The sequence below is a fragment of the Mastomys coucha genome, unplaced genomic scaffold (genome assembly GCF_008632895.1).
Source record: "Mastomys coucha isolate ucsf_1 unplaced genomic scaffold, UCSF_Mcou_1 pScaffold22, whole genome shotgun sequence".
In the NCBI taxonomy this organism is placed as follows: Eukaryota; Metazoa; Chordata; class Mammalia; order Rodentia; family Muridae; genus Mastomys; species Mastomys coucha.
Genome location: NW_022196905.1, coordinates 56,510,485 through 56,519,691, shown reverse-complemented (window position 1 = coordinate 56,519,691; position 9,207 = coordinate 56,510,485). Strand labels below are relative to the sequence as shown.

Genomic DNA, 9,207 nt, shown 5'->3' with positions numbered 1-9,207 from the left:
CAGTTAGGTCTAATATTCTCCAGTAATGTCCCCACACCAAGGATATACGGGCAGCATTGATTGGACTGGATTGGTTAAAAAAAGTTAAGAGTAGAAAATAGGTTGTGTATGAAGTGAGGGGCTATCTTGGAGGATATGGGGAAAGAAGATAATAGCCATTAAAATACAAAGTATGAAAGTATCAAAGACAATTAAATATACTAAAAATGCACTTGCTTATTTAATCTCACTAATGGATAACTTGGTGTTTTAAAATGTAAAGATTTTATTCTTTCTGCTATTTGGATATTTATTGTTATCCTCTCAGTCTTAGAGTTTTGGGACTGCCTTGTCTTAGTAGAGAGCTAAGAATGGGAGAGACTCTGGCTCAAGTTACAAATGATAGCATAACATGATATAGTTACATGATAACTGGGAGCTCATGCAGGAAATAAGGTGTGTAATTTAAATAAGATATCCGTCAAGTATGCTACTGCCCACTGCCTTTCAATCAGACAGGTTTTATTTATAAAGTATTCCTATTTTGTTTAATTGTGATACTTCAAAGACATATTTTTGTTTAAAATATCCATTCCTTCTTAAAGTTCTTTAGAAACAATATTTTCTGATGCTGTTTGGTGATAACAGTAGCTAATGGGAAAAAGGTATGAGAAGAAAGGGGTTTTTTTCCACTTTCAAGTATGTTCTCCATGTGTTTTAATTCTTATTTTTGAGATTTTAATATAACTATAGCATTCTCCTTCACTTTCCTCCCTCTACAACCTTTCCCTGCTCACCTTAAAATTCACAGCCTGAGAGGAAGAGTTTTCTGTAGGGAAAATTGTTGAGATAAGAAAGGAAAGACTGGTACAAAACTGTGTGAGATGATGGAAACCTTACCTGGTTTATCTATCTCTGTAATCAGATCTGCATCAGCATCTACATCTGTTCTCTCCTATGGCTCCAGCAATAGCTATCTACAATTAAATGAAATCCAGTTAAAAAAATGCAAACTTCTGTGGAACATACCATTTTCTACTCACAATGAAAATTGCTACAGTGAGTCTGGTTGGGGGAAAAGATTTTTACAAATTGATATCCAAATTGATAGTGAATGGTTTGGTGGAGTAAAGGAATGCCAGAGACATTTTATATTGTTGTCTGGCACTTGTAAGTCAGTTATGTGAGCTGCAACTGAGGACTAAGCAGCACTGATCTTATTTTTCAGCCATACCGTAGACTCAGATTAGGATGGGCAAGGGGATTTACATGGAGTTGGCATATGATGTTAAACCAGGAGCTGGAGATTGCCTGTGTGTTCCTAGAGCAGGAGACACATACTCTGTTTAGAAGCCAGGTACTTAAGGAGAGATGAAAGGACTCCAAAGACATCTCTCACCTATTTCAATACCTTTTCACGGTTCAAGTCTAAGACATCACTCAAACTACTTTTATTTTGATACATAATCTCCATCCCATATCCTTTGCTCTTATTCTGCAATAGCAGAGTATCCTTTACTTAACACAGGTAACTATGTATATAAATATATTTTACCAATAATATTTCATCTTAATGATCATATCTAGAACATAATATTACTGTGATTTTTTTGTAAAAATAGCTAGCTGATGAAACATCTTACCTCACAACAGTTCCACACAACATCCTGAGTAGAGCCAGAGGGAAGATAACTAGTTATTTTGGGTTATTTGTTGCTTCTATATGCTACTGTTTATGATATAATAAAGCCACAGTACTTAAGATAGGATGCAATGACATTCATTTGTATTGACAGGTCATTGAAAGCTATTTGCAAACATTTTTGATCACAAAAGAATGAACATTTTATAAAGTGATTTTATAAAGTGTTCCATTTTAACAGTGAATAATCATAGCATTAAACTGCTAGCAAGACTATGATACATGTCTTTATTGATGGTCTCTAATGTCATAGGACTTTGAAGAATGCAAATGACTAAATACAGAGAAAACCTTACATATCAAGCGCTTATCTTTGTAACTGGCCTTCATACTCACATGTATGGTGATGTGGGTCATACAGCTATGTACAGGAGGAGTTACAAAGGTGTCTGGGTGAAAACACAAGGTCACTATTATCCCACATCATCCTACACATATACAAACACAACTAAAACTCTTTTCTACAAGCTGGAACACAGGGAATTCATAACTGTCTCTGTTCAGTCACTTCCTCCGCTCATCTGGCACAGTTGTGGTTATAAGACCTTAGAATTTAAAGTTAGCTTTCTCCAAAATCTACATCTCATTGTGGCCAAAGTTGTCAGTGTTTGCTTATTCACTGAGACAACAGACTAGTATCTATCCTTTATGAAATACTGTGTCAGGTTCTTGGCATGAATAAAGACCCAGTGTGCATCTTCATTTTTTTCCCCTGCTTGAGGAAGAATAAAAAGGAAGTTTGAAGAAGCAGGAACAGGGCAATTGAAACACATGGTAGGCAATATATTGGGGTTAAAGGGATGGAATCAGAGAAAATAGCTTAGAGGATTGGTGTCTGTCCAGCTTCAGTGCTTTAAAGCTTATTATAGTTCTTAAAGGAAGATATGATTCCAAGAATCCCAAGAAAGTAAAAGTTGTGGTATTAGGATTGGCATTTACAGATACGCTTGGTTTGAGCTGTCTTAGGTGCTGTGGTCATTCTTTCTGGAAGGAGGTTGGTGTGTTGGTACCATCCTTGATTTGGGTCCCAGTGTTATCCCTCCTTTGGGTAAGGGACAATGGAACAATAAAGAGGGTTCTTGGAGTCAGCCTTTCTCTGAATTTATTATCTAAAATTTGAAGTTGGGTCTGAAAGTGGGCTCTAAAGCCTAGTGTTCTCCCTCGGCCCATTGAGAGTGAAAAGGGATTCTGAAGTCTGAGTTCAACCTTCTCCCCTGACTGTATTCTTGGGGTGAATGATGGCAGAGAAGCTGAAAGAAGACTGGATGAAGAGGAATGGCAATATAAAACTATTTATTATTATTATTGTTGCTGCTGCTGCTGTTACTGTGTGTGTGTGTGTGTATGTGTGTGTGTGTGTGTGTGTGTGTGTGTGTGTGTGTAATGTGGGTGGAGGGCATGTACAATGGCCCACACACATGTCAGAGGACAATTTGGTGCAGTCAGGGCTCTCCTTTTACCATTTTTGGGTTCCAAGGATCAAACCCAGGCCTTTCAGTCTTGGGCAGCATGTATCTTTACCTATTCAACCATCAATTTGACCTGCAAAGCATGGGGGTATTTTTGTTAATGTTCTTCCATGATTTTGTGGTGCCGCAGCCTTTCTCACAGGCGTTCCACAGAACTCTACACGGCTTTACCATCAGGAAGCACTTACTATCACTTTCCTCTGTTGACTGGATGGTGAGTCAAGGAAGTTTAACCCGAGTTGGCAACATCCCTTGACCACAGTGTGACAGTCTATAAAACAGGGCATATGACAGTGAGGAGTACAAACAACTGTCAAGGGGAACAATGTTAACTGCTGTCCCTCCCTAATACCAACCCACGCCTCAACTGTCTTTCTGCTTTGTTAGTCATTGAGACAAAGGGTAAGCAAAAATGATACTGTTAAAAGGCAGAGGCTGGACAACATCTGTCCCAACACTGGGAGTAACTGGTACCAGCAGGACCCAGGTACGCAAGAACTCTACCAGCCCAGTGACACTGGTTGCTTCCAGTCTGTTTGGAATGGTGCCCTAAGCACACCTTGGGCGAAAATTCTGTAGCCAGTCCCACAACACCCAGAGGAAGTTCCACTCCCTGGTGCTCTAATATACCCAGGATCAGAGGATCAGGGGTGAGGAGGTCACAACATCTGTCCCAACACCATGAATAACTGGGACCAGCAGGGCTCAGGCACACAGGAACTCCACCAGATCAGTGGCACTGGTTCCTTCCAGTCAGTCAAGGCTGGTGCCCTGAGCAGACCTTGGGCACAAACTCTGCATCGAGTCCCATAATTCCAGGAGGAAGCTATACTCCCAGGTGCTTTAATTAGCCTAGGATCACAGGATCCCAGAATCACAGGATCACAGAGACAGCTTGACTCTGAGGAGGTCTGTTATAACCAGGATCACAGAAAGGACAGGCCCCAGTCTGATTTAGACAGGGCAGGTAGCACTAGAGATAACCAGATGGTGGGAGGCAAGTGTAAGAACATAAGCAACAGAAACCAAAGTTACTTGGCATCATCAGAACCCAATTTTCCCACCATAGCAAGTTCTGGACACACCATCACACTGGAAAAGCAAGATTCGGATCCAAAATCATTTGTCATGATGATGATAGAGGAATTAAGAAGGACATAAATAACTCCCTTAAAGAAATACAGGAGAATACAGGTAAACAGTTAGAAGCCCTTAAAGAGGAAACACAAAAATCCCTTAAAGAACTACAGGAAAACACAATCAAACAGGTAAAGGAAATGAACAAAACCATCCAGGATCTAAAAATGGAAATAGAAACAATAAAGAAGTCACAAAGGGAGACAACCATGGAGATAGAAAACCTAGGAAAGAGATCAGGAGTCATAGGTGCAAGCATCACCAACAGAGATAGAAGAGAGAATCTCAGGGGCAGAAGATACCATAGAAAACATTGATACAACAGTCAAAGAAAATGCAAAAACCAAAAAGTTCCTAACCCAAAACATGCAGGAAATCCAGGACACAATGAGAAGACCAAACCTAAGAATAATAGGTATAGAAGAGAGTGAAGGCTCCCAACTTAAAGGGCCAGTAAATATCTCAACAAAATTATAGAAGAAAACTTTCCAAATCTAAAGAAAGTGATGTCCATGACCATACAAGAAGCCTACAGAACTCCAAATAGAATGGACTAGAAAAGAAATTCCTCCTGTCACATAATAATCAAAACACCAAATGCACTAAACAAAGAAAGAATTTTAAAAGCAGTAAGTGAAAAGAGGTCAGGTAACCTATAAAGGCAGGCCTATCAGAATTACACCAGACTTCTCACCATAGACTATGAAAGCTAGAAGATCCTGGGAAGATTTCATATAGACCCTAAGAGAACACAAATTTCAGCCCAGGCTACTATACCCAGCAAAACTCTCAATTACCACAGATGGAGAAACCAAGATATTCCATGACAAAACCAAATTTACACCATGTCTTTCCACAAATCCAGTCCTACAAAGAATAATTGATGGGAAGCACCAACATAAGGAACAAAACTACACCCTAGAAGAAACAAGAAAGTAAACTTTCAACAAACCCACACAAACCTAATTCTACTTTGAACAACAAAAATAACAGGAAGTAACAATTACTTTTTCTTAATATCTCTTAATATGAAAATTAATATTACCAACTTATCCTAATCGATTCAAATTCAAAAGTATGAGAAATTGAAAATTTGTTGGCTATCATCAAATGGTCTCTCTATTTTGGTAATTGGAGAAATAGGTCCAATATTGAACAATCCATATACACTTTCTGCTTGTTTGTACCTGACAGTGTCTTGCTGAGAACCCCATAATGGTCTTAAAACCATGCTTCTCCTATCTCAGCCTCGCTATTAGTAGGATTGTTTATTTGATGTTTTTATACTATACTGTGGTTTTCAGAACAGCTTACATATTTCAAAATTATTTATACAGCCAAAAGAAATCTAAACAATTAACTTGGGAGGTAGCTGATAAGAACAACAAAGATTGAGACTGAATTCTTTTCTTGATGTATGTTTGTAATTATTGTATCAATTTTGAAGAAGAGAACTTTATAAGTTACTCTTTCTCTGAGATGAATGCTTTTCCAAATTATCACAGCCAAGGAACCAGATTCTTACTAATGTCTGCACCACCCTCCAAGCAGGACCGTTTTTCACTGAAACAGCTGGTGAATGCCTTCACGGATAGACCATCTTAATAATCTTAATACACACACCATCTTGATACACACACCATTTCTTAAATGAATGTAACCTGTGCTCTGTGGGCTGATAATGAAGACAATCACTCTAGTTAAATAGCTTTGACCATAGCAGGAAAGACACAGCAGAACTGTCAACTCTCAGCTTAGCTACGATGGAGGTAAAATCCTTTGGTGATATGAGGGGCATTGAAGTACACTCTTATTACAATGAACTCCAATGTCTGAAAATTGTTCTTATTTTGGGCTTGTACCACAGTAAGAGCCAAGATTTTAAAGTCTACTAAGAACAAAACAAACAAACAAAAAGACTTTATTTATTTATGTTCATTTAAAAAACTAGTAGTGATTTATTATTTTAAAATATATAGCTAATATGTTTGGAGTCATTTAAAATTTATATTGAGAAAAACATGTATTTTCAGTATTGCTGCAGACAAGCATATTACCTACATAATTTAATTGATTGTTTTGTATCAAACAACTTTTATTCTACTCATTTTTATTGTTACAATATTTTATAAATTTTAAAGAATGTGACAAAATTAAAAAAAGGTATTGCAGGTATTGAAGGAGGGGTTTCTGGGAGAAATTGGGGTACAAAAGGGAAAGAAGAATGTGATGTAATTCTATTTACTTAAAATATGTTTTTAAATGTTAACAAATTCAGATAAACTGAAATTATGTATCCTTTCTCATCATAATGCAATAAAACTTAAATCAATTAAAAAAAAGGGCAGAAGCAGGCAGATTTCTGAGTTCGAGGCCAGTCTGGTCTACTGAGTGAGTTCCAGGATAGCCAGGGCTACACAGAGAAACCCTGTCTCGAAAAACAAAAAAAAACAACAATTAAAAATACATATTAGTAGAGTGGTTCACTGTCCAGTTGCTTTGGTAAAATGTCAGATTATTGTTTGTACCTCTGTTTATATTTATTTATTTATTTATTTATTTATAAGGTAATAGATATGTTTTAATACTACTATTTTAAAGTCATTTAATATTAGTGAAAATGAGTTTAACTATCCTTTAGCTAAAATCTCTACTGGCTTAAAGAAATTATTTCTAACTTTTAGACTTTAATTTTATAAGTTTTTCTTTTGTGAAAGATTTCTTCTCTAGTCCTAATGTATACTTTAACACACTTCCAAGTAATAAAACGTTCTTAGATTAGTTTATATAAGGATTTCATTTCTCACATATTTTCTGAAAAATTGCCACAGTATAATCTAATTTTCACACAAGGAGGGTTGACAATTATAGATAGCAAATAGAGCTTTGTTCAGCTTAAAATGTAAGTGTTAATTAAAATATTTTGGTTTTGGCATTCTTTATTTAGCATATTTCTTTCAGTCTGTTGCTAGACTAACTTAAATTTTTGAAATGTGTATGTATGTTTGGTGTGTATATGTGTATGTATATATGAATTTGTGTGGGCACATGTGTCTATATATGTGCATGTATGTTTATAAACATGGGTATGGAGGCTCAAAGTTGATTGTGATTTGCTCTGTTAATGGGTCAGAGTCACTCACTAAAACTAGAAATTGCTGATCAACTAGACAAGCTACCCAGCTTGCTCCAGGGATCCTCTAACCCTGTGTCTTGCTTGCTGGTTCTGGGATCACAGTTAACAGCTCTTATGGAATTTCTCAGGATTTGAACTCTGGTCTTTCTGATTGTGTAGCACACACTTTGCCCACTGAGGCCTATGAGCAGTCCTAAAAATATTTCAAAAATATCTTTATTTTTTATTTTCAATGAGAAATAAGTTGTAGGTCTATGGGTAGACTAAGACCCTTTGATATATTGAGTGTTGTGAAATATTTAAATCAATTTAATTAATGTAAGTTACTTATCAGAATTCATACTGATTTACAGAAGTAATTTCTACAGTGAGAACATTTAAAATCTGATGTTTGAGTAGTGCTCAAGGATACTATGAATCAGTGGTAATTATGGAGGCAATTCAGTGAAATAGATCGTCAAGTTTCGGCCTTCAGTCCTGCTGAATATTTGCACCTTTTCACCCACATCAGTTCTTTCCCCAGTAACCTCCTTCAGAACCACTGGTACCCATGTTCTCCTCTTTACTTTGGAAATGTAACTAATTTAAATGTCTCATATCAATGAGATCACTTAGTATATGCCATTCTGGGTCTGGAATTGTAACAGATTATTGCTACATGTGTAACACTCCGATTCTGAAGTCAAACCTCAGAGTTTAAAGTGCTGTCTTCTGATCCTCATACCACATTGTTACTGCTGGAATGAGTAGAATCATTGTAATTTAGAGGCTCCATTTTCTTCAGTTTTACTAAGTAAAATTGACTGTGCTGAAAAGAAGATCGCGAGGAACATTTATGATAATGGAAGGGAGGAATGGCAGGATTTCTTAAAGGGTAACTGGGGATGGTTTCTGTGTAAAACAGGCGTTTAAGCTGACACATGGATGTCATAGACTTCAGCTGTAGGATGAATCAATGGGTTAGTGCTCCTGGTAGTAGGAAGGGAGTGAATTTCAAGGCATTCTGTAGGCAGAGAGCTTGGTATATCCCAAGAGCTAACAGAGACTGAATGTAAGAATTTAAAAGGCCAAGATCAGGGTTCTGTGAAAAATTGTGACATAGAATAGAAGCTTGTCATTCAGGACAGATGTATATATTCTAGATCAATGATGCTCATGTCTAATCTATTCTACAGGGTGCTAACACTTCTTGTGTATATCTGATACATATTCCCAGTTTTCGGTGATATTTATAATTTATCTTTCCTAATGACTTGAAAAATGTATCTCTGTAAACCATCAGTAAGTGTTAATAGAAGCCTTGCTCATAGGTATCCAAACTTGAGCAACCATGGTATCTTTCAGCAGGTGAATGCATAAACTGCAATTCATTCTGCATCCATTTATCAGACAAGGCAACACAGTATTATTTAGCAAATCTGGAAATGAGCCACTAAGCCATAAACACAGGGAAGAAACTAAAATTCATATTAATAAGCAAAAGAGGCTAAAATGAAAGATGATATACCATGTGCTTCCAACCATGAGATATTATTGGAGAGATAAAACTCTGGGGGCAGTAAAAGATCAGCGGTTGCCAGTACTTTAGAAGTGGGATGAGAACATAGCAAGCAGGACTTTTAGAGAAATAAAATGACTCTGCATGATTATATAATGCCAAATAGACAATATTATACACTTGTCAATATGTACAGAATGTGTGATATTATGAGGTAGCTCAGACCCAAAAGGACATACATGGTATGTACTCATTAATAAGTGGATATTAGCAAAAAAAAAAAAAA

At 36.7% G+C, this 9,207-nt stretch overlaps 1 long non-coding RNA gene across 1 annotated transcript in view; it reads right to left on the bottom strand.

Moving 5' to 3' along the window:
• Positions 1–896: 896 nt before the first annotated feature.
• LOC116070478 overlaps positions 897–9,207 on the bottom strand; it is a 43,814-nt gene continuing 35,503 nt past the window's right edge. The window contains exon 3 of the long non-coding RNA XR_004110416.1: positions 897–956. This is a non-coding gene — a long non-coding RNA (uncharacterized LOC116070478). The remainder of the gene's footprint in view (positions 957–9,207) is intronic.